The sequence below is a fragment of the Sphaeramia orbicularis genome, chromosome 4 (assembly GCF_902148855.1).
Source record: "Sphaeramia orbicularis chromosome 4, fSphaOr1.1, whole genome shotgun sequence".
NCBI lineage: Eukaryota > Metazoa > Chordata > Actinopteri > Kurtiformes > Apogonidae > Sphaeramia > Sphaeramia orbicularis.
Genome location: NC_043960.1, coordinates 7,027,880 through 7,054,744, shown reverse-complemented (window position 1 = coordinate 7,054,744; position 26,865 = coordinate 7,027,880). Strand labels below are relative to the sequence as shown.

Below are 26,865 nucleotides of genomic sequence, written 5' to 3'. Positions count from 1 at the left end.
ACCAATGAAAAAGCACTACTTTCTAAGAATCTGTCATTTGTGTGGACGTTTACTCACACCTTTTAGCCCGGAGACCCCCAGGGACCAAAGCAGACTGTGAATTTTACCACATTTTTCCTTTGCAACGTGCCAAGCGTTTTCAAGAAGTAGTATTTGGATCATCGTCTACCACCTTGACTGTAGTCTGGCTGACAGGATGTACTGTACTGAGATAATCCTGCCGTTAAGGGTCTATTTCACTTGCATCCTACAGTTTTTAAAGGTCCCTCTTGCTATATGAAAGAATAATAATCATGGCAAGCTTCAAGAACATGCATCTTTTTTTTTTTTTTTTTTTTTTTTTTTTTACTTTTTATTTATTAATTTTCAAAAGAACAAACAATGAAAATGAGATCATCATGGGTGTTACAATTAAACTTAACCCATAAAGACCCAAACATCTACCGCTGACCAAAAGTATCTACTGATCTTAACTGTTGATCCACTAATTCTGTCAATACATGTAAATAATTGGTGCAAAATGCAGTTTGTCATCTTTTCATGGTCATCAGATATGACCCATTTGGATGTTCAGAGGCTCCATAGTGAATGTGGAAACACCATCATCTTCTGCAACATTGATTCACCAGTAAAACCCATGGAGTTGGATCAATGACAGTGAATGGAGACACTCAGTTTACGTTCAGTTAATGAGAGATTGGAGTGAAAAAACTCACCTTTTCTTCAGTTTTTTCAGTTTTGATACAAGACCCTTTGACTTTACTCTGAGCTTTTGTGAACATCTATATGATCAGTCAATTAAACATAAAAAAATAGATGATTTTCACTGGAAAAAATGCAACATTCAGAGGATAATGTTATAATAAATGGTGATGAATCACATAGGAAAGGTTAAATAGAGAGAAAAATTCATTTGGGAACTACCAGAGATGTAACACTGGGTCCTTATGAGTTAAAATGTTTTTTTACATCATGCACACATACATCATTGTACATTTATGGTTGTATTAATCAAGGTGTGCACACAATCCATTTTTCCCAGCCGATAACGTAATAAATTTGCCATTTTTGAAATGTAATAGGCCAATAACGAAATATCTGGCCAATAACAAAATAAAAGTCCTGAACCAATAACGTAATAACTTTTAGCCAATAACGTTATAACTTATTGGCTGGTTATTACGTTTTTGGCCTGGTAAATAAAAATTCTTTGCAAATGTAATAACTGAGCCACTAATGTAATAAGTTAAAACATTAGTGGCCAACAGCTATTATGTTATTGGTTCAGGACTTTTATTACATTATTGGCCAGATATTACGTTACTGGCCTATTACATTTTAAAAATGGCACATGTATTACATTATCGGCCATTTTTACGTTATCGGCTGTTATTTAATTATTGGCTTCGACAGGGATGTAAACAATTAAATGACTATCAATTATTTGTCGATAAGAATTTGCTCGATTAAATTATTAATTGTCAGTTAATTGCCCTTTTCCACGTTCTGTCCGCAGGCTGACGGTTTGTCTGTGCTGGGATAGCCATTATTACATATTACACTAGTCAACAACAAGTTTATCGCTGAAGTTTTTTGAGCTGATTTAGGATAATTTCGGTGTGCTGAATCCAAAAATCACATTCATTTTGCTCAATCAGGTCAATTTTCTGAACTATGCTACATATTGGCTTTTGAACATTTTTGCTTACATTTATGGGCATTTTCACATCATATGATACAAAATTCTTTCATATTTCTTCCAATAAACGAGTTCTGAAGATTTTACTTTCGCCAATTTATGATTAATGTTTTTTTTTTAATATTACAGGTGAATGAAATGGCTTCGACTAGAAGATCTTGCAAAAATAAGCCTGACGTATTCTGCTACATTTGCGGTGAATACACCCTTGTACCTAACAGGAATCAAGTCACAAGTTTCATAAAGTGTGCTTACCAATCTTATTTTGGTATTAATTATTATATTTTGTGAGAAGATCAAATTTTTCAAAATCAAATTAGCAAAAAAACCCTGACCTGATTTGAGAAAAACAGATGTCATTTTTGGATTCAGCGGTGCAAAATGGTCCTAATTCAGTTGAAAAAACCTAGACAACTTGTAAAAAACATTTCTTTGTAACCCAGTGTTATACTTATTACATTATTGGCTTCTACAATCCCTAATAGGACCTGTAATTATCAACGCCGATAGTTATTGTGCATCCCTTATAATATCTAGATGTGGTGCACACATTTATGCAAGATAAACATTTTCTGTGAACCATCAGTCGGTTGGTCACATAGAAATCCCTGAAAACCTCAAGTCTCCAGCCACAGTTTACAGGTGCTTAATTTGAGCTGCGGTGGAGGCAGACCGTGTCATGTGTCAGCCTAACAGAGCAGAGATAACAAGCCGTCTTCCCGCCGTCCTGCTGACTGACTGTCTCGCTGGGACACATGAAACAGACAGGATCTTTACAGCTGGCTGACTACTTCTCCACATGTCTGTTTCCTGACTTACAGTTCCACTCTGAAGCTGTCAAGTCTTTGTATCCGCCTCTGCCTGAATTTTAGTTATGAGAAGAATTTAACTTTCAAGCAACAAAAAAGATCCGAATAGCTCTGTACATTATTAAAAAACACTCTGATGACATTTAATTTAATATGTGTCTCAGAGGAGGAATGGATCAATATCTGAAGAATTCGACAGTCAACTACTTCTTTAAGAACATGAAGGGAACATTGCTGTAAAAATATAATTCGATTTTTCAAAACTCCTAAAATTACAGCTAAATATGTGTCCAGAGTTCAACCTTGTTGGAGAGAATGTGGAGATGTCAGTGTAAATCATGCACATGTGGGAGCAATAGCATCAAATGTTGATAAATTGTACTCTGAATCACATTTGGTCATTTTCAGTTATTTACTTATATATATATATATATATATATATATATATATATATATATATATATACATATTATATTTTATTTTGGTTTTCGAATTTTCATTTTACAAATGGAGAAAGAGAACAATGGAACAAACAAATGTGACAAATACTGCCCCCCTCCCTCCCCTGCTCACTCAAAAGAAAAGAAAAAAAAAAAAAAAAAGGCTCCTGCTCTTACTTTTTGTTCAAAATGACACATGGCATGACACAATAAGACCAGTTAAATTACAATTGCACCTACATAGTCTAAGTAAGGTTGCCAAATTCTGACAAAAGTTTTATATGACTTTCTTAGGCTATATGTTATTTTTTCTAAAGGGACACAACTGTTCATCTCTGTGTACCATTTGGTTAAAGGAATGGGAGAATCAGACTTCCATGTAACAGCAATAATTTTTCTAGCCACTGCCAAGGCTATTTCGAGGAATTTTGTTTGATATTTGTTTAGTGGTTCATTAATCTTCATAAAATTTCCAATTAGACAAATTTCAGGATTCAGGGGTATTGAACTCTTGGTAACATTAGACAAAATATCACACAAGCCCAGCCAAAAATCTCTGACTTTCACACATTTACTTATATATTTTTATTAACCCCCTGTTTTCCTTTTTTTTCTTTTCATCTCTCTCTCTCTCTCTCTCTCTCTCTCTCTCTCTCTCTCTCTCTCTCTCTCCCCTTTTCCTTTCTCCTCATCTCACTCAGCTTCAGCTACCTAATGATTGTATTTGGTCATATCCCTGACTTTTATTTTCTTTTATTTCTTTCCTTTTCTTTATTTGATTTGATTTGACTTAATAATAATAAAATAAAAATCAAATTATCATTATTACTTTTTTTATTTTTTCTTCTTGAGAAGTCAACATCACAACAGTCACATCACATACACATCTTACACACCATGCTACACACAGAACATTTACACAACCAGGACAGGACATTGATCTTTACTACTGACTGATATGTGTTTCTTTTGTATATTACATGCCATATATCTTAACCACCACCACCCCCCCGGCACACACACACACACACACTATGATGATGTAATGTAAATACTGTATAATACTGTACATAATGTCACTTGGTGTTGCTTCAATAAAGGTGAAAAAAAAAAAAAGTAAATCATGCACAAGTCTTTTGGTTTTGTCCTAAACTTGCATCATTCTGGGATAATTTGTATTCAACGACTGTTAAGATATCGGGTTACGCCATTCCTAAAACATGTTTGGTGATGTATTTCAGATGTATTACACTGGGTTACAAAAAAAATGTTTTTTTGCAAGCCGTCTAGGTTTTTTCAACTGAATTAGGACCATTTTGCACCGCTAAATCCAAAAATGACATCTGTTTTTCTCAATCAGGTCAGGTTTTTTTGTTAATTTGATTTGGAAAAATTTGATCTTCTAACAAAATTGGTTACATTTCTGTGACTTTATCAGTTGATTTTATATATAGTTCTCACCCAAAATAGGTTGTAAGAGGGAAAAAAATCATTTTCTAACAGGATTCCTGTTAGGTACAATGGTGTATTCACCGCAGATGTAGCAGAATACATCAGGCTTATTTTTGCAAGATCTTCTAGTCGAAGCCATTTCATTCACCTGTAATATTAAAAAAACAATCATAAATTGGCAAAAGTAAAATCTTCAGAACTCGTTTATTTCAAGAAATATGAAAGAATTTTGTATCATATGATGTGAAAATGCCAATAAATGTAAGCAAAAATGTTAAAAAGCCAATATGTAGCATAGTTCAGAAAGTTGACCTGACTGAGCAAAATTAATGTGATTTTGGATTCAGCACACCAAAATTATCCTAAATCAGCTCAAAAAACTTCAACAATAAATTTGTTGTTGACCAGTTTTATTGGTGATAATGTAAGAAAAAATGATAGATATGTGTTTCAAATACTATTAGCAGCCTGTAAAAAGGCTTATTACCAAAAAATGGTGCCGATTAGAATCATCTACAACTAACGACTGGATACAAACTGTGATTGCAATATTTGAGATGGAGATTTTGACCCATAGATTGAAGACTAAAGAAGAGCAGAGTCGCGATAAATGGAAGAAATGGACAACTTTCATTTCAACGTCATATTCCTAAAAACAATTGTTAGTCACAAGGTTTATTATAGTCAATGTATCCAAATGTCCCCTATTTTTGTCTTGTTTTGTAATGTACAGAAAATAAACAATAAAAATGAAGTATAAAAAAAAGAAAGAAATTTAAATAACAGAAATCAGCTCTTATAATAACATCCACAAACATTAGACACAAGTAACATGTAGCCTGTCAGTGTATTTTTATTAATTCACTCTCATCTATCATGCTGTTGCATCAACCCAGCAGCTGAAAAGCAATAAAAAAAATGCAATATTGAGTGGGCAAATCCAACAGATACCTAAAAAAGCAGAGATATACAAACATGGGCCTGTATCAAATCAGTTTCAGAACCTAATTTATATTTTGATTATATTTTCAATCAACTATTTCTTGCGTATTACAGCTGCACAGTCTGCAACTGTGATCATCCAGTGCTATTTACAGCTGAATATCTACATTCTACACATCTTTCTGCTTCATTTATTTAATCATCAGCGTATGTTTGAGAGGTAGAGAAGCCAAAACAGGTTGTATTCCTAGTGGAAGCAAAACAGTACGAGAAATCAGCCAAACCAGGCTTCACATGTTCCAGTCTGCAATGTAGGTTTTCTGTTAATGAATACTATGACTTTAATAAACACTCACAACAAACTGAACACGTTTGTTAGTGTTAGCAGTGAAAGGTCAGGATTAACAAACAACCGTTGTTATATAAATACAAAATGTACAACCGTTACAGAGTAAACAGCCCTCAGCAAAGTGCACAACTCACATTATTGTTCAAACTGTCCTTGTTTATGTGTAGTTTTCTGAGTCTTGTTTTGTCTTTGTCTTAGTCCAGTCTCCTCTTAGTCCAGTCTGGTCTTAGTCATGTCTTGTCTTAGTCCTGTCTTAGTCTCTTCTTAGTCCTGTCTTGTCTTAGTCCTGTCTTAGTCTCTTCTTAGTCCTGTCTTGTCTTAGTCCTGTCTTAGTCTCTTCTTAGTCCAGTCTCGTCTTATTCCAGCCTCATCTTAGTCTCCTCTTAGTCCTGTCTTGTCTTAGTCCTGTCTTAGTCTCCTCTTAGTCCTGTCTTAGTCTCTTCTTAGTCCTGTCTTGTCTTAGTCCTGTCTTAGTCTCTTCTTAGTCCTGTCTTGTCTTAGTCCTGTCTTAGTCTCTTCTTAGTCCTGTCTTGTCTTAGTCCTGTCTTAGTCTCTTCCTAGTCCAGTCTCGTCTTATTCCAGCCTCATCTTAGTCTCTTCTTAGTCCTGTCTTGTCTTAGTCCTGTCTTAGTCTCCTCTTAGTCCTGTCTTAGTCTCTTCTTAGTCCTGTCTTGTCTTAGTCCTGTCTTAGTCTCTTCTTAGTCCTGTCTTGTCTTAGTCCTGTCTTAGTCTCCTCTTAGTCCTGTCTTAGTCTCTTCTTAGTCCTGTCTTGTCTTAGTCCTGTCTTAGTCTCTTCTTAGTCCAGTCTCATCTTATTCCAGCCTCATCTTAGTCTCCTCTTAGTCCTGTCTTGTTTTATTCCAATTTTGTCTAAGTCTCGTCTTAGTCCTATCTTGTCTTAGTCCAGTCTCATCTTAGTCCTGTCTCATCTTAGTCCTGTCTTGTCTTATTCCAGTCTCGTCGTAGTCTCCTCTTAGTCCCGTCTTGTCTTAGTCCAGTCTCGTCTTATTCCAGCCTCTTCTTAGTCTCCCCTTAGTCCTGTCTTGTTTTATTCCAGTTTTGTCTTAGTCTCCTCTTAGTCCTGTCTTGTTTTAGTCCTATGTTGTCCTAGTCCTGTCTCGTCTTAGTCCTGTCTTGTCTTAGTCCAGTCTCATTTTAGTCCTGTCTCGTCTTAGTCCTTTCTTGTCTTATTCTAGTCTCGTCTTAGTCTCTTCTTATTCTAGTTTTGTCTTAGTCTCTTCTTAGTCCAGTCTTGTCTTAGTCCTGTCTCGTCTTAGTCCTGTCTCGTCTTAGTCCAGTCTTGTCTTAGTCCAGTCTTGTCTTATTCTCTTCTTCGTCCTGTCTTGTCTTAGTCCAGTCTCTTCTTAGTCTTTTCTTATTCCACTCTTGTCTTAGTCTCTTCTTAGTCCTGTCTTGTCTTAGTCCAGTCTTGTCTTATTCCAGTCTCGTCTTAGTCTCTTCTTAGTCCTGTCTTGTCTTATTCCAGTCTTGTCTTAGTCCTATCTTGTCCTAGTCCTGTCTTGTCTTATTCCAGTCTTGTCTTAGTCCTATCTTGTCTTAGTCCAGTCTCTTCTTAGTCCTGTCTTGTCTTATTCCAGTCTTGTCTTAGTCCTATCTTGTCTTAGTCCAGTCTCTTCTTAGTCTTTTCTTATTCCACTCTTGTCTTAGTCTTTTCTGTCTTGTCTCTTTCCATTCTTATCTTATTCCATTCTTGTCTCCGTATAGTCTTGTCTTAGTTTTTTTTTTTCAATCGATAATATTTTTATCCCATAATAGTCCTTTCAGTTTGACAGTCTCCATTCCAGTCTTGTCTTGTCTTAGTTTTATTCCAAACAGTACAAAATGTACAATGTTCTTCTTTGAGATTATTTACATATTTCTGTTCTTATTACAGACCAGGGGGACAGACGGTGGGTAAAGTATCTGAAATGACTACATGTATTAAGTACCTGTCAAAGGGGTAATTATTTCTAATACATTACAGTTGTTTTGACGCTCTACTTGCTTAATAACTGTTGACTCAACGCAGCATTCATTTACTTTAAAGTGGCTGATAACTGCACACATAATTCCCACTTTTACCAAAACAAATAAAAGGTTTTCGTATCTGAAAGTGGGTCATAGGTTGAAATGGACACAGACTTGCACCATTTCATCAACTCAAAATTAATCGTATTTGTTAGATCATAATGTGAGTTACTGATGAGAGACTGATGTGATGATCGACTCCAGGTTGTTTCATCCAACACTTTTTCCAGTTTAAATTCATTGACTTGGATTAATTACTCAGGTTTTTAACCCTTTCATGCATACTGGTCACTCCAGTGGACAGCTATTCTACAGCTGTTCTCTTACATATTCCTGGATTTTGTTGTTCTTTTCGTTTTTCGTTTTTTTTTTTTTGTTACACATATCTTTATTAAAGTTTTAAGACACTACATATCTTTTCTGACATGAATTGGTAACATTATGTAGATCTCTCCTGAGCATAAACCCCCAGAATCACAAGCCCTCCCCATAGTTTTCACACAATTTATCAGTAAATACATGTTTGTGTCAAAAATTAAACGTGTGGTGTCCAGCTGAGAAAAATGAAAAATAGGTTAATCATAATTTTTTTTTAAATGTTTTTATTTATTTATTTATTTATTTATTTATTTATTATTTTTATTTATTTATCTATTTTATTTATTTTTCAGAAGAAAATTTTCAATTGCATTGTTTTTTTCATGCCTAAAGAGGAATAAAAACACTCAGGAAAAAATTTTGATTAAGGTTCTCATAATTCGTGCACGAAAAGGTTAATCTGAGTAAATCACTTTATTTTTTCTTGCGTCTTCTCAGACCCTCCATCAAACTGCACTTTATTTATGAAAAAAAAAACTCTTTTTAAGTGCAAAAATTTAATTTAAGCAAGTTAATTACAGCACTGTTACAGCTCAACAAATTATCAAGTCACTGGCCCTAAAATAACTGAATCTACATGCATTAAAGTCATGACCAGTCAGTAGCTGATATAATTTATCAGAAAATGAAATGAACTTTCACATAAATGGATTTCCAAAGTCTCGACTACATATTTATTCAAACATTTGCATAAAATTACTGGGACATAATGGCTCGAAAGGATCATTCTGATGGCAGATGAAGTGGGTATGAAAAATGACTGAATGCAGAAAAGCCATTTAACTTTATGTATTATTCCTCCTTAACTAAAGAGGAAATAACTGTATTATGAAAAAATATTAGTTGGTTCTTCCTCAGTGTTTCAGGTTCAAGTGCATAGACATCTAGCTAAAGACCATAGATATTAATGCATTATATTCCACCTTTGTAAAGCCTTTGTCAAACCCCTGGGCTACATATACAACCCTAAATAAGCTGGAACTGTGTAGAAAATGCAAATTGCAAAATAAAACAATGATATTAAGACTTATTTTGACTTATAGTTTGCAGAAAGTACAAACACAAGATACGTAATTTTATGTCTGGTCAACTTCATTTCATTTAGAAGCACACATCCATTCATCACATTTAAGGAAAGACAGTAAATAGGGGAAATTAAGATCTAATAATGAGTTAAAATAACCAAATAATTGCATGATTTGGAAACGTCGACTGTTCTGAATTTAGATGGACCTGGGATAGGTCATCACTCAGTGGAAATGTGAATTGTATCAGACAAATCCATCAGCAACTAGAAAAGCACTCAGACAGCGCAGACCACCGCCAAGGCAGATCAGCCCCCCCCTCCATCACCACCAAAATTTTATCATTTGTTCCTTGTGCCAGTATCAACATTTCCTGAAAATTTCATGAAAATCCACCCATAACTTTTTGAGTTTTCTAGACAGACAGACGAACACCGATGAAAACATAACCTCCACCGTTTCACTTGGCGGTGCTAACGAGTCTAGAATCCAGGGTCTGTTATTGGTCTGGGGTCAAAGCTCAGCCCCCCACCTCTGGAATACCCACCCGGAACACATAAAAAACACTGAAAAAACATAAAAAAACTTTTATTTATTTTTAACAACTTTGTACGGTGACCTTGAGTGTCCTGAAAGGCACCTATAAATAAAATGTATTAGTAGTAGTAGTAGTAGTAGTAGTAGTAGTATTATGCACTTTAAATTGACAAGTTTTGTATTAATTTTTCGGTTAGAAAAAATACAGAACTAAAACTGAAAAGCACAGACTAAAGAAGACAAAATTATCTTCAGATAGATAGAGAGATAGAGATAGATAGATAGATAGATAGATAGATAGATAGATAGATAGATAGATAGATAGATAGATAGATAGATAGATAGATAGATAGATAGATAGATAGATAGATAGATAGATAGATAGATAGATAGATAGATAGATAGATAGATAGATAGAGAAAGAAAGAAAGAAAGAAAGAAAGAAAGAAAGAAAGAAAGAAAGAAAGAAAGAAAGAAAGAAAGAAAGAAAAGCAGTCAAAATAAAGTAAGACTAAAAAATACAAAATACACCACCTACGGGGACGCCTGTGCATATTTCAATAAAATAACACAAAACTTTAACCTGCACACATTGCGAGGCTGAGGAAGATGAAGGTCATGGAACTATTCCCCGATACAGAATATATGATAAACCTTGAAACACTGCAAAAATCTAAATCTTACCAAGTGTATTTTTCTCATATGTAGTCCAAATATCTCATCACATTTAAAATAAAATATAATCACCTAAAGAGTAACTTTTCAGTGAGATATAAGAACTGATTTTCAGACAATAGATCTGGAAAATCTGATTTCAAGAAATCTTACCAAGATAATTTTCACTTGTTCCATTGGCAGATTTTTTGCTTGAATTAAGCAAAAAAAAAAATGAATTAAGCAAAAATTATTATTATTATTATTATTTTTAATTAAGCCACAAAAAAATCTGCCAATGGGATACATGAAAATTATCTTGGTAAGATTTCTTGAAATCAGATTTTCCAGATCTATCGTCTAAAAATCAGTTCTTATATCTCACTGAAAAGTTACTCTTTAGGTGATTCTGTCTTATTTTAAGTGTGATGAGATATTTGGACTAGAAATGAGAAAAATACATTTGGTAAGATTTTGATTTTTGCAGTGAGACTAAAGAAGACAGAATTATCTTCAGAAAGAAATAAAGAAAAACTGTGAAATAGAGTAAGACTAAAAAATAGAAAATACTCCATCTACAGGGACGCCTATTCATGTTTCAATAATATAACACAAAACTTTAACGTGCACACATTACGAGACTAGGGAAGATGAAGGTCATGGAACTATTCTATATACATGACAAACCTTGAAACACACAAAGGGACAAAGACCCGGTGCTGTTGGCCTACCTTTGGATATTAGTACAGGACAAATGGGACACAGATACACCTGAGACAGTCCATCACTTTGTGTCCTTCAGTTCATAAAAACCTTTTAAGTGAAGTGAAATGAAAAGGCAAAATTAAACAGTAAATGCTTTACTGGCCCATGTTTTTCTTGAATGTGCTGCAGCCTGAATGTGAGAACTGGATGGATATTAACAAATTAAACGAAGTTCACCAGACAACGCATGGAATACAGTTGCGGAAAAAATTATTAGACCACCCCTTATTTTCTTCAATTTCTTGTTCATTTTAATGCCTGGTCCAACTAAAGGTATATTTGTTTGGACAAATATAATGAAAACAACAAAAATATATCATAGTGGTTTAATTTCAGAGCTGATATCTATCCATTTAACATGTTTTCTTGACAATAACCAAAATCACTTCAGTTCTTCCATCAATATCTATGGCATTGTACTGAGAAAAACAGTGCTTTTAGACACTCCGTGTTTTCTTTTCTGTCTGTTTTAGTCACATGATACACACAGGAGTTAGTATTTGATTGCATAACCATTGTTTTTGATGACTTTTGATGGTCTAATAATTTTTTCCGTGACTGTATGTTGTGGAAAAGTTAATCCACAATGGAACCGGCCCGGCGTTCACTCTGCTGCTACTTTCACAAGCGCCGTTAAGTAGAGTATCAAATACGTGACATTCCTGTAAATGATTCACATGCTGTGGACAAATGTTTGAGCAGATTGGAGGGACTCCACCCTTTAGAAGACATGGAAGCTTTGCAAGTGTTCCAAGTAAGTGGACCTGGTGTGGTCTGTTTGGACCTGGTGTCGTCTTTTTAGACCGTTTCTGCCTCAACGCCATGTTGGCTACGTTCTGACCAAAACGATGCAGCGTTCGTGTGACATCATCCCACATGCACAACGAAGGTGGACTCGATAAGCAGAATCGTTAAGCAGGCAGGCAAACAATTCCAAGGAATCGAGCTACTGGGAACCGGTTCTCAAACAGAACCGGTTCTTGATTCCCATCCCTACTTTTCTGACTCTGCCCCAAAGCTGTGGAACCAGTTGTTCTTAGATGTTCTACAGGCTCCGTCTCTGCCTGTCTTTAAATCATGTCTAAAAATGCACTTTTTCCTCATTGGCTTTTAATCAATGAGTGAGATGTTTCTTTTTACATATATATACATACATATATATACATATATATATATATACACACACACACACACACACATATACATATATATGCATATATATATATATATACACACACACACACACATATATATATATATATATATATATATATATATATATATATATTATTTATTTATTTATTTTTTTTTTATTTCTTTATTTCCTATGTTGTTTTTTATCAGATTTTAATTTGTCTTTGTTTTTATGATGGTTGTATTTTGTTGTTCTTAGCCAGCTTTGTACCCTGTGTTATCACTGTTTTTACTTATTTCCTTGTTTTATGATTCATGTACCGCACTTTGGCCAGCTGTAAAGTTCTTTACCTCCTAAGACCCATGAAATGTCAGCAAAGTACAAGATTTTTTTGGTTTTTTATTAAATAAGTGCCTATATTACAAACATCATGATGCAACAGTTTTTTCAGATGGAGTTTTTAAAATTTTTATGCAGTGTCCTTTGTGGTGGACAGTTTTCTTTTCTTTTTTTTTTTTTTGTATGAAGTTGTGAAAGTCTTGTCCACAAATGTGGACAGAAAACCCATAGCAGGGTCTTGGGAGGTTAAAGTGCTTTATAATAAACCATGAAGACCCAGTTCTACGTTTGTCGCAATTCCCAAATTAATTTTTCTCTCTATTTAACCTTTCTTAAGTGATTTATCTCCATTTATTATAATATTATCCTCTGTATTCTGTATTTTCACGGTAAATCATGTATTTTCCACCATACCATACCATACCAACTTTATTTCTAAAGTTCTTTACCTCCTAAGACCCAGGAAATGTCAACAAAGTACAAGATTTTTTTTGTTTTTTATTAAATAAGTGCCTATATTACAAACATCATGATGCAACAGTTTTTTCAGATGGAGTTTTTAACATTTTTATGGAATGTCCTTTGTGGTGGACAGTTTTCTTTTCTTTCTTTTTTTTTGTATAAAGTTGTGAAAGTCTTGTCCACAAATGTGGACAGAAAACCCATGGCAGGGTCTTGGGAGGTTAAAGTGCTTTATAAATAAAGTTGATATGGTATGGTATGGTATGGTATGGTATGGTATGGTATGGTATGGTATGGTGGAAAATACATGATTTACACTGAAAATACAGAATACAGAGGATAATATTATAATAAATGGAGATAAATCACTAAAGAAGGTTAAATAGAGAGAAAAATTCATTTGGGAATTGCGACAAACGTAGAACTGGGTCTTTATGGTTTAAGACTTACGTTATTACAAAGAATCCTTACTTTGTGGAGTGGATAAAAATACATACAAAGTAATCTCTACCTTTGTGTTTCTTGAACCTCATATCAATGCGATACACACATCAAGAATATCACAATGTGCTACAAAATGGAGATTGATGAATTTACAGTCCGTACATCCAGTGACAAACTACCTCCATTTTTCTGGCTACATTCAGATACATACAGGAAATGTATGTAGTGGACGAATACGTGCATCTTTGAATGTCATCCCATCATTCAACAGCCCACAGCTTCTGAAAGCCTCCCCCATGTGAAAAGAAAAATAAGATTAGGGTTGAGAGGTCAGAACAGTGAAAATAGAGTTTTTGCACCCATATTTTTAAAGTATTTTTCCTCCCAACTACTCTGCAACACATGTCTATACAGCAGGTGCACCACAAAAATATTTTATACTACACTTTCTTCCACATTTTCTTCCAAACATTTATCTTCTCAAGCATGTGAGACAGAAAAACCAGCCCACAGGGACTACCTAACAAATGAAGTCTGTTTTCTCCGTGTTCCTCTTTCAATCACTCGCCTCTACCTTCTCACACCTTTAAGTGAAGGTGTTGTTATTGAATGCAAATGCAGCCGTGTTTCATCCGTCTGCCTGCCTACCCGTCTGACTAACTCGCACAGAAATCAGCTTAAGAAAAGTAAAAGTAAGACCTTTATCTTAACTTCTTGTTGAGACAATTAAAAACTTGACTAGCCTGGCGTTGTGTTTTTTTTTTTTTTTTTTTCTTCAAGCTCCCTTAAGTAATGTCACTGTAATGAAGGGAGAGCAATCAGAGTGAGAGCTGCACTCCTGATGAGCATCTACTGGAGAGTGGAGGAGATGGAGCCTCTCATCAGCTGTGTTTAAGGTAGAGGGGAAAAACACACAGGCAGTGAGAGGGGCTATAGATTTACATTCATTCTGCGCAGTTCCACTAAGACACACTGCATCTGATCAGGCCTGATTTACAGTTACAGCTGCACACGAGGGGAACTATTCCAGTGGCGATCAGAAAACTGACATTTATGAGTTCAAAATGCATCTGAATTATAATTAATAATTGGAGTTTTAGTCCTGTTTCTGTTGTATTTTTTATATGTGCAAAGTGTATTTTAATTTTTTACTTACTTTCACTGGAAAAATCTAAATCTTCCCAAGTGTATTTTTCTCATTTAAAGTCAGACTGCTTTCTTTCTCTTTCTTTCTTTCTTTCTTTCTTTCTTTTTCTCAGTGTTGATATAATAACCTTTGAATTTACCGTGAATTTTTTTGAACATCTAAATTAAGAATAAGAAATTAAATGTAGGAAAAACATGATTTACAGAGGATAATATTATCATAAATGGTCACACTGCAAAAATCAAAATCTTTCTTTCTTTCTTTCATTTTCTTTCTCTGTGAAGATAATTCTGTCTTCTTTAGTCTCACTGCAGAAATCAAAATCTTCCCAAGTGTATTTTTCTCATTTCTAGTCAGTCTTTCTTTCTTTCTTTCTTTCTTTCTTTCGTTTTCTTTCTCTGTGAAGATAATTCTGTCTTCTTTAGTCTCACTGCAAAAATCAAAATCTTCCCAAATGTATTTTTCTCATTTCTAGTCAGACTTCTTTCTTTCTTTCTTTCCTTCTCTGTGAAGATAACTCTGTTTTCTTTAGTCTCACCGCAAAAATCTAAATCTTCCCAAGTGTATTTTTCTCATTCTACTCATCACACTTACTGTAAAATTAGACATAATCATCTGAAGAGTGACTTTTCAGTGTGATATAAGAACTTATTTTGAGACAATGGACCTTGAAAATCTTATCTCAAGAAAACTTGCCAAGATAATTTTCACTTTTTCCTTTGGCAGATTTTTGTTATTTATTTATTTCTATTTTTTTGCTTGAATTAAGCAAAAAAAACAAAAAAAACAAATCTGCCAATGGAGCGAGTGTCAGTATCAACAATAAGAATTAAAAAAAACAAAAAAAAAAACACGTTAATGTTTTGTGTTATTTAACTGAAATATGAAGAGGCAGTACATGGAGTATTTTCTATTTTCTAGTCTTAATTTATTTCACTGCTTTTCTTTCTTTCTTTCTTTCTTTCTTTCTCTGTGAAGATAATTCTGTCTTCTTTAGTCTCACTGCAAAAAATCCAAATCTTACCAAGTGTATTTTTCTCATTCCTAGTCCAAATATCTCATCACACTTAAAATAAGACATCATCACCTAAAGAGTAACTTTTCAATGAGATATAAGAACTGATTTTTAGACAATAGATCTGGAAGATGTTATTTCAAAAAAATCTTACCGAGATAATTTTCATGTGTTCCATTGCCAGATTTTTTTTTTTTGCTTGAATTAAGTAAAAAAATCTTTAATTAAGCAAAAAAAAACATGTAAATGGAACCTCAGGCTGGAGCAGAATATATAAATACAGAATGAATGAGTGAATAATTTTACCTCGGTTGCATACATACACAGAACAAAAGTGATTTCACACACATTTTTCTCACTATCCGTAAATGAAAAAATAAATAAAGATGAAGCCAAAAGCATTTTTTTTTTAAATCCTGTTTCCACCCTTTGAATTACCCGGAATTCAAGAGATTTAAAAGATTCAAAGATTTTTTTGCATAGAATATATGTGGAGTTGAAATACTATTTCTCTTTCACCTCGATATTAAATACTATGCAATTTTTTTTTAAAAAGAAAAAAAAAGAAAAAATAGAATAATAGTGAATAAGTGGTAAGAAAGATAAACTATAATAGAACATAAACATATGAATCAAATCTACTTATAATAGCAGCGGTAGTACAATGTAGTGACATTTATGAGGTGAGAAGGTGCATAATGGAACAAAACAGCAGCAAAAGCAGAATACTCACAATGCATAAGAACTGTTGCATTGTGGGTTTTACATTTGAATCATTTCACATTATAATCCTTGAGTAGTTCACATTCTAGTGGTTTTATGAGACTCAACAGGGAGCTACACAGTTTCAATTCAGTTCCCTCCACAGTTGGACTTCAAAAACATCAAACCGAGCCTCATTCTGGAAAGTGTTTTTGATTCGATAACATCCTGACAGATTAGATTCTTGTCAGTTAATTCTTTATAGAAGTAAACACTTTGTTCCAAGTAGCACAGAGTAGTTAAGTCATATGAGTCAACCAGAGAAGTGTTTCAGTCCAGCTGCTTCAGTGACTTGTAGAACTGTCCTGTTCACACGGTAAAGTTTATAAAATGTAATGATGTAAAGGCCGTTCAGTTCTGTCACTGACTCAAGTTAATCCTTCAGTGTTCGATCATAAATAACCAGGCTGCACTGCAAAAGTCTAAATCTTACCAAGTGTATTTTTTTCATTTCTAGTCCAAATATCTCATCACACTTAAAATAAGACATAATCATCTAAAGAGTAACTTTTCAGTGAGATGTAAGAACTTATTTTTAGACAACAGATCTGGAAAATCTTATTTCAAGAAATCTTACCAAGATAATTTTCACTTGTTCCATTGCCAGATTTTTTTTTTTTCTTTTTTGCTTGAATTAAGCAAAAAAAACAACAACAAAAAACCATGTAAATGGAACCTTAGGCTGGAGCAGAATATACAAATACAGAATGAATGAGTGAATAATTTTTCCTTGGTGGCATACATACACAGAACCAAAGTGATTTCACACACATTTTTCTCCCAATCCCTAAATGGAAAAAACAAATAAACTTAAGCCAAAAGTATTTTTTTAAATCCTGTTTCCACCCTTTGAATTACCCAGAATTCAAGAGATTTAAAAAATTCAAAGATTTTTTTGCAGAGATCATACAGGGAATTGAGAAACTGTTTCTCTTTCACCTTGATATTAAATGCCATGCAATTACAAAAAAAAAAAAAAAAAAAAAAAAAAAAAGGACAAAAATAGAATAATAGTAAATAAAAAGATACTCTTTAGGTGATTGTGTCTTATATTCAGCGTGATGAAATATTTAGACAAGAAATGAGAAAAATACACTTGGTAAGATTTAGATTTTTGCAGTGTGTCATTGAGCTTCTCCAATGAGTGTTTTTTTTTTTTTTTTTTTTTTTTTTTTTTTATTATTCTTTATTCTATTTATTCTTTTATATTTCATTTATGCACCATATCTGAGGGGAAAGAAAGAAACAAACAACAACAAAAAAACTCCAATCCATCAACCTGGAATCATCCCAAAGGTTGCATCCAGGTGTGTTCTTCTAATACTGGATGCAGCTCAGTGTGAAAACTGACATTTCCAGTACATGAGACTATTTGATATTTATTTCTTGGCATGTCAGTGACCTGTAAAACACCTTAAAGCAACATCTCTCCCAGTGTTATATAAAGTACCTGAAAGTCATACTTGAGTAGAAGTAAAAAAAAAAATTAAAAAATAAAAAATATTTTAAAAATTATTCTGGTAAAAGGCACTATCGACACACAACACATGTTTCAGTTTCATCCTTCTTGTAGCTGAAATAATTCTAGATAACTGACATGGCTTTTCTTTTTGGCACCAAGTCTTCATTTTCAGGGATTTTCATTGAGTTCATTGCTAATTTTTCAATGGGTACGGTTACATGATGTTTTTTAAATCCGATTTATTTTCCAGAAGAAATTAATTCAGAACTAAAGTATTTTCTCTTCTGTTTACATGGAAATGTTAAACCCGAATAAAGGTTTACATGAGGTATTAATGAGGTAGATAAGTGAGCAAAAGGGTTTGCGCTGCAGTGCTCACGTTGCCTTGTTCTTACAGCCCTTCTGTTAGCTTAGCTTAGCATAGTCACTGCATTTCCATGGTCACACATAACCAGTTTTTTAAAGGTGATTTGTTGTCTTTTGTAAGTGATTTTGTGAAATCCGATTCTCCCTAATTATTTCTTTAGATCCGTGACTTACTGCACTCATACAATCTTGGGACTGTTGTGTTGATGAAGGTTGGAAAATCTTTTTGTTGGAAGGGATGCATGCGCTAAATTAGCTTTGCTTTACCATTTTAGCTATGCGTTAGTTTTTATTTCCCAAGATTTAATTCCTGCAGTAAGTCACATGGCCATGATTTGAGCCTCAGTTTGTGATCATATTGACCCCAGCGGACTAAAGTAATGATTAGGGAGAACTGAATTTCACAAAATCACTCATAAAATACTACAGATCACCCATGAAAGCCTGGCTACGTCTGACCATAGGAATGAAGCAATTATGCTAAACTAGGCTAAGCTAATGGAAGGGCTGTGAGAACAAGACAATCGGTGCACTGCAGTACAAACTGATTTGCCAACTTATCGAACTCATTAGTGTATGACAAATGAATTAATAAAAAAACAGGTGGTGAACTCTTCCTTCAGGGTTTTCCAGGCTGGTAGATCCCATCAGAATAGCCCACTGGAATGGTTTGGGTTGACTAGACTGCAGTGCATATTCTTCCGCCAGCACAGAATGTGTGCGTCATCACGACAGGACAAGACAACGAGCATTGCAGAATGGAAGGAATAAAGTCCAAACGGAATAAAGGGTTTACATGTCCCAGGAAGAATTTAGTTCGGAATTAAAAGGGGATTAAACCAGTGACGTTATTCGGATTTAAATTTAATCTGAATTTTTCTTTTTCAACTGGAATAAGATGTTTACATGGGCATCTGAAATAGGATCTAACGTTTAATCAGATTAAACCAGGAATAAAAGTTGTCATGGAAACGCACAGAGTGTTGTAACCAGCGACTCACTCCATGTGCAGGGGGCGTGGTCTGCTTCAGCAAAATGATTAAGAACGATTGTGATTGGTGGATGGCTGTGCGCAGTGTGTGTCAGGTACCCAGGCTGAAATTAGATGAGAACACATTGAGTTTATTTGCCTCCTACATCACAGGACCTGCGATGTGACTATTGTGCACACGTGCATTGCCATGACGATGCTCAAATGATTAGGGGTGGGAATCTTTTACTATCTCACAATTCGATTCGATTACAATTTTTGGGGCTACCATTCAATTCAAAATCAATTTTCAATTCAAAACGATTTGATTCATAATGATTTCTGCTTCAGTCTATAAGTGCGCAAAGGATCCTCATGATCTACTCCAGTCTGATTTGAAAGACAGAATGACAAATGCAGATATTCAAATGTCTTTTTTCACATTTATTAAGTTTTAAACATGTATCCATGCTTGGCAGGGAGTTTGGTGATGCACAGCAGTGTGTGTTGGTTTGCTGCTGGTGGCTGACTCTGCATCGTGTCCTTAAACTGTGGGTGATGCAGCTGACAGACTGAGCTCATGAAATCGGATTGTATATGACGGCAGTTTATTGCATTTGGTGTGCTATACATACGCATTTTCATCCTTTCACATGTTATTTAATGCCATTTGATGGCATGTCAATGCACCAGCTGCTAATCCCGCTAGCTGCTAATCGCGCTAACCCCATAGCTAACCCTACCCCCTCCATTAGTTTCCTCTTTGTTGTGGTGCTTGCCGCACATGTGTATGTTCCAGAACCAGCTACGTGATGACGTCAGGTCGTCCCGTGTATAAAACGGAGGCAGACAGCCGGCAGATTTGTTTTATTTTTTTTAATTAATTTTGGGACATTATAAATCGATTCTGAATCGTAGTAAATGAGAATTGTGATTTTTATATGAATCGATTTTTTGGCACACCCCTACAAACGATATATTGTGCAGCTCTTGTATTATGTGTGTATCATGGAGCTCTGAGGTTCATCAGCAATTGTAAATCTCTTACCCATCATTGTCTGCTTTATGATCGTGTAGGATGGTCTTCCTTGTCGGCTCGCAGACTGAATCATTGGCGTATTTTAATTTACAAGTCTATTCTAGGTCTGCTCCCATCCTACCTTCAGACTTACATCAGTCAGAGAACCACAGACGCTTATAATCTGCGTTCTCAGGATCTTTTCTTGTTGTCTGTTCCTAAAGTTAGAACTGAACAGGGGAAAAAGGCCTTCAGGTATGCGGCCCCATTCACCTGGAATGAACGACAAAAAGACCTGAAACTGAAGGATCTGGTTTCGTTGGACACTTTTCAGAGGATGTTGTATGACTTAGAGAGGGAGACATCTGGCTGCAGATGTTTTACCTGATGCACTTTTGTCTGCATTTCATGAGCACTTTTTGCAGAGTTGACTTTAGAAGGTTTGACTTGGCTATGTGCTTTTTATGTATTCGTTTTATGTATGGAAGTCTGTCTGGAACTATTTAATGTACTGCTGCCCGTCTTGGCCAGGACACTCTTGAAAAAGAGATTCTTAATCTCGATGAGGTTTTCCTGGTTAAATAAAGGTAAAATAAAATAAATAAAAATAAATTATTACTTGTGTAGGAGCCATTCTTTATGTTTGTTTGTTTGTTTCGTGTCTAGTTAATTGTGGATTTCCGGTTTGAGTTGGGGGGGGTGAACGGAAATCTATTTAAGGGGTAGATAACTAGGTCACTGGAAGGGACAGGGAGATCATACGGTTTTTACCGCTGTCAGAAGTCAGTATCATTTAGTAGTCATGTTTGTATTTTCATCTTCATGAGACACTGATGTGATCATCTAAGAACGTCCAATAAAAGTGAAAAGCTCACCGAAGGATTCTGTCTGGACATTAATTGTTTGGACATTAATTGTTGGAAGCGTGTCAAAAACGAGGTCTCCACCCGCACCCAGCTGTGACAGGTCAGTCACAATAACTTGGTAACTACAGAACACTGCTCTGTCCCAAGTGGTGCGTTATTTTAGCTTGTATTACATGTCATTTTCACACACATCCCATGTACTTGACATTGGATTACGTAGAAGGCATTAACCCACATTTAACCCAGTCCGACCAGACTGTTGTCCCGAGTTAATCCTTCACTGTCACCATTGATACGAAGACCTCGTAACATCACTGCTCCACCACAAGGACTCTTCTGGGAAACTATTCCAGTCCTCAGTCTCCTCCCTTGTTTCATGACAGATCGATAACCTTAGAGCTGCAACTACAAACTGAACTTCTGAGGAGGAAATGAGTCTTTACAGGGATTCAGACAATTTAATATCACATCTCACTTTCTCAGCAGTAAATGTTCTACCAAAGCTCTCTTTGACCCAATTTTCTGACGCCAATGTCACTGTATCCTGTTCTTAATGACATGTGAGAATGGTTTAGAGAAGTACACACCGGTCAAACAACCATGGAGTGTTTCGTCCTGTTCCAGACTGATATTAGACCGAGTCAAACCCATCTACCGCACTGACAAATTGTGGAGATTATGTCAATGGGAGATTACGTCAGAATTACAACAGAGCTACATAAGGACTGCATACATTAGCCAAGTGCAGTAGAAGTAAATATGGAAGTGCTAAATAATAATCATTTTTCATCCTCAGAATATGGAACCGTGCATATTTATTGTAAATTTAAGATTTTATTTATTTAATTATGCAATATGTAATGACTGTTTTTCTAATTAACAATGCCCAACAATAACATAAATGGAATAATTTATTCATAAACCAGCAAGTATCCGAAAAGAAAACAAAAAAACCCCAAAAAAACCAAGCAAAACATTTCATTATTAACAATAACCAATGATAAATGAACTGACATGATAATGGATTACACTGGGTAACAAAAAAAATGTTTTTTGCAAGTTGTCTAGGTTTTTTCAGCTGAATTAGGACCATTTTGCACCGCTAAATCCAAAAATGACATCTGTTTTTCTCAATCAGGTCAGGTTTTTTTGCTAATTTGATTTTGAAAAATTTGATCTTCTCACAAAACATAATAATTAATACCAAAATAAGATTGGTAAGCACACTTTATGAAACTTGTGACTTGATTCCTGTTAGGTACAATGGTGTATTCATCGCAGATGTAGCAGAATACGTCAGGCTTATTTTTGCAAGATCTTCTAGTCGAAGCCATTTCATTCACCTGTAATATTAAAAAAAAAAAATTAATCATAAATTGGCAAAAGTAAAAATCTTAAGAACTCGTTTATTGCAAGAAATATGAAAGAATTTTGTATCATATGATGTGAAAATGCCCATAAATGTAAGCAAAAATGTTAAAAAGCCAATATGTAGCATAGTTCAGAAAGTTGACCTGATTGAGCAAAATTAATGTGATTTTTGGATTCAGCACACCAAAATGATCCTAAATCAGCTCAAAAAACTTAAACAGTAAATTTGTTGTTGACCAGTGTAATCTAGTTCATACATAATTTAATATCATATCATCACAAGCCTAACAGTATTAAACAAATTATGTCTTATTTTTTCTTTACTCATAGCTTGATTTGTTATTTTGTCATTTTCAGAGTATATGTTAAGAATTGTATATTGTGTGGGTGGTTATAGAGTTGTACTTTGTTGATGATTACACTGGTCAACAATAAATTTATTGTTTAAGTTTTTTGAGCTGATTTAGGATCATTTTGGTGTGCTGAATCCAAAAATCACATTCATTTTGCTCAATCAGGTCAACTTTCTGAACTATGCTACATATTGGCTTTTTAACATTTTTGCTTACATTTATGGGCATTTTCACATCATATGATACAAAATTCTTTCATATTTCTTGCAATAAACGAGTTCTGAAGATTTTACTTTTGCCAATTTATGATTCATGTTTTTTTTTTTTTAATATTACAGGTGAACGAAATGGCTTTGACTAGAAGATCTTGCAAAAATAAGCCTGACGTATTCTGCTACATCTGCGGTGAATACACCATTGTACCTAACAGGAATCAAGTCACAAGTTTCTTAAAGTTTCATAAACCTATTTTGGGTGAGAACTATATAAAAAAAATCAACTGATAAAGTCACAAAAATGTAATAAATTTTGTGAGAAGATCAAATTTTTCAAAATCAAATTAGCAAAAAAACCTGACCTGATTGAGAAAAACAGATGTCATTTTTGGATTTAGCGGTGCAAAATGGTCCTAATTCAGTTGAAAAAACCTAGACAACTTGCAAAAAAACATTTTTTTGTAACCCAGTGTTATGTTCCTTTTTTTATGACTTTGATCTTCTTCACTTGTCATCTTGTCATTTATGTCTGTTTGCATGAGATGATTGAATATAACCTACACAGTTTATTGCATTTTGATCTTTTGTTTTTGTTGCCTTTTTTGGGCAAGTAAACAAATAAACAAAACTGCCATAAGCGGTGCGCTCGCCGGAGGCCTTTGAAAGAGAACTTTGGACTATATTTTCATGTTTTCTAATCTGATACTAGTCATTTTTTTCTATATGCAAAATTGAGGGAGTTACGGTCAAATCTTGGGTATTTTGAAAATCATGACCTTAAGTTTGACCTTTCAAGATCATGGAAGGTCAACAAAATTGGTAACAAATGAAAGGCCATACGTGACTTCTGATTACACTGGTCTACAATTTTTTTTAGAAATGATTTGCTTCAGACATTAAATGTGCTAAATGTTACGTATTTTAATAAGATTAATTGGAAAATAAATGACAAAAGTGCCGGTTTGCTGATGTTTTCAAGGTATATGATTAAGTGTTATTACACATATATATTGGTTTATGTACATTTATATAATAGTTTTATAAATCTTCCACTAGAACCTGTAAAGTGAATGTATTCTAATGTGCAGACAGTGTTTTGAAGTAGATCTTGTAGCTCTGAGACAAATATTCCTTTTGAGTCAAACCCATTCTCTCGTTATTTCTTGAATTTCACATTTTGACCCAAGGCTGTATCTTGGAAAGTTCAGCCAACCAGCATTTTTGACTTGATTTTTCTTTATCAGTGACTCTCATGTGGTAAAATTTCATTACTTTTATTCTGGAAGCATTTTCCTTGTAGACCAGTGTTAGTCGATAATACTTTGTTAGTCGATATCGGTCATCATTTCATAGATAGAAGCCATTTTGTGAACAAGTGATACGCAAACTTTCAACCGTTGTAACTCAGAAACTGGAAGCGACAGAGGAAAAACCAAAAGAACACTATCTACTTTTCCAAGCTGAACATTGTGGTCGAAGTTAAATTCTTCTATATCTTAAACAGTTCAGACGAGAATAGAATAGAATAGAATAGAATAGAATAGAATAGAATAGAATAGAATAGAATAGAATAGAATAAACTTTATTTTCCATTTGCACTGATACATCACCGTATAGGTACATTAGAATTCTTGTGTGTTTCCCTGAGTCACAGAGTCCAAAAAAGACATGAACAAAAGCAGAAACATAACACAAACACAGCTAAAACATATAAAAACAGTTACTGCACAGACAGACTCAAATACACGCTTGTTAAATAGAGTACTGTATCAGAAAAAAATAAAATAAAATAATTAAAGTACTGGGAGATAAAAACAGGTTATTGCACATTTGATTAGAATACTGGGAGGCAGAATGGGTTCCGAAGTTTTAAGTGAATGGAAATTGCAAAAAAAGTGCCAGAAATAGGAAATGACACAGAAAAACAAAAATATCATACAGCATTTCCTACTTTTTCACTCTTTATAACCTGATACTAGTCATTTTCTCTATCTGCAAAACAGTGAGTTATGAGTGAAAATTGAGTATCTCGAAAATCATGACCTTGCGTTTGATCTTTCTAGGTCATCCAAGGTCAACAATGACAGGTCATATGCAACTTCCTATAAGTCAATAATACAAAGTTAGTCGATATCTGTCTTAGTTTTCAACATAGAAGCTGTTTTCTGAATATGCAAATGAGGCGCTTGACCCCAGCTTTGGCTTATATCGCAGCTGTACTTTGGTCCGCTATTGCCAAAAACTAATCAAGTCGACTAGAGACCATGGCAAATCATTTGGTCATGGTTTGATTTCAATAATGCTTGAAATGTGTACTTTTCATATGTATAGCCTAGAAGATATGTGTATGTGCATATGTACAGTATACGTGTGTGCATTCATGTGTGTGTATATGCATACAGTGGTGTGCAAAAATATTAGAACACTTGTCAATTCTGAAGAAACTGGTGCTTTATTTTGTTCCCAAAGCCTGAATTTCACTTGTTTTGCCACTGCAAAAGGTAAAGGCAAAGGTACTGAGAATATTTCACCGTCAAATTTATCAATCGAGTTCTTTGTTTACATTTTACCCTAATATTTAGTGTGCCCCCCCTTGGCAACAATCTAAGAAAACTCTAAGGCAGGGGTCTCAAACATGTGGCCCATCAAACGTTCCAATCCGGCCCGTGGGATGAATTTGCAAAATGTAAAAATTCTACAGTCAAGGCTGTGGAACTCGTTTTAGTTCAGGTTCCACATACAGACCAGTATGATCTACAGCCAAATAAAAGCAGAATAACCTACAAAAAATAATGACTCCATATTTTCTTCTTGGTTTGATGTGAAAAAAAATATTACACTATGCCTATAAATAATGACAACTTCAAATATTTGTCTTTGTTTTAGTGCAAAAAATAAAAATATAACATTTACAAACTCTCCTGAAACAATAAAATGTGAATAACCTGAACAAATATGAACAACCTGAAATGACTAAAGAAAATTCAGCACAATTTGAACTCTTTTCTGCCTGTTACTAAGTGTTTAGTGTCTTTGTAGACCATTTCTACATAATGCACATGTAGAAATGATAAGTTGAGGCAGAATATTGTTAAAAGTGCACTTATTTTTCAAAAGAAATTCAGTTTTTTCAGGTTATTCACATTTCTTTGTTTAGATAGTTCATAAAAGTAAGTATTTTCATAATTTAATGGGGTTTTTGCACTAAAACACAGACAAAAATTTGGAGTTGTCATTATTTATAGGTTATTATGCTATTATTTTACTGGTCCGGCCCACTGGAGATCAAATTAGGCTGAATGTGGAACCTGAAAGAAAATGAGTTTGAGACCCCTGCTCGAAAGAAACTCTCTGGAATGAGCTTCTGAGAGCGTGGAATGACATTGAATGACATCGATGCAGTGCCAGCAAGATGCGCTGCTGTGATTGTTGCCAAGGGGGGCCACACTAAAAAATGTCAAAAAAAAAAAAAAAAGGACTGGACTGATACATTTGTAGGTGAAATATTCTCAGTACCTTTGCCTTTACCTTTTGCAATGGCAAAAAAGTGAAATTCAGGCTCTGGGAACAAATAAACCACCAGTTTCTTAAGATTTGACAAGTGTTCTAATATTTTTGCACACCACTGTATATGTAATTTTATTTATTTATTTTCTGACCACTCCCAGCCTGTGTTTTGTTTTATTATTTTGTTGTGTGTGTGTTTAAAAAAGAAAAAAATTAACATATTTGTTAAAAAAAAAAAAAAAAAAAGGCTTGAAATGTGACCGTTTGAGCACATACAGACAAACAGACACACATACGAACTGACCAGTATTGCCATCCAGCAAGCGATGAATAAATCACATCAAAATGAAAATAA

General features: G+C 34.4%; 1 protein-coding gene and 1 long non-coding RNA gene across 2 annotated transcripts in view; one reads left to right on the top strand and one right to left on the bottom strand.

Annotated features, from left to right (window-relative positions):
- Positions 1-26,865, bottom strand: part of pde4ba (phosphodiesterase 4B, cAMP-specific a) — a 586,891-nt gene that overhangs the window by 525,733 nt on the left and 34,293 nt on the right. The window lies entirely within an intron of this gene.
- LOC115417482 (uncharacterized) lies at positions 1,342-25,310 on the top strand. Its single transcript, XR_003935170.1, has 3 exons — positions 1,342-1,353; positions 5,731-5,736; positions 25,091-25,310. It is a non-coding gene; the product is annotated as an uncharacterized LOC115417482 (long non-coding RNA).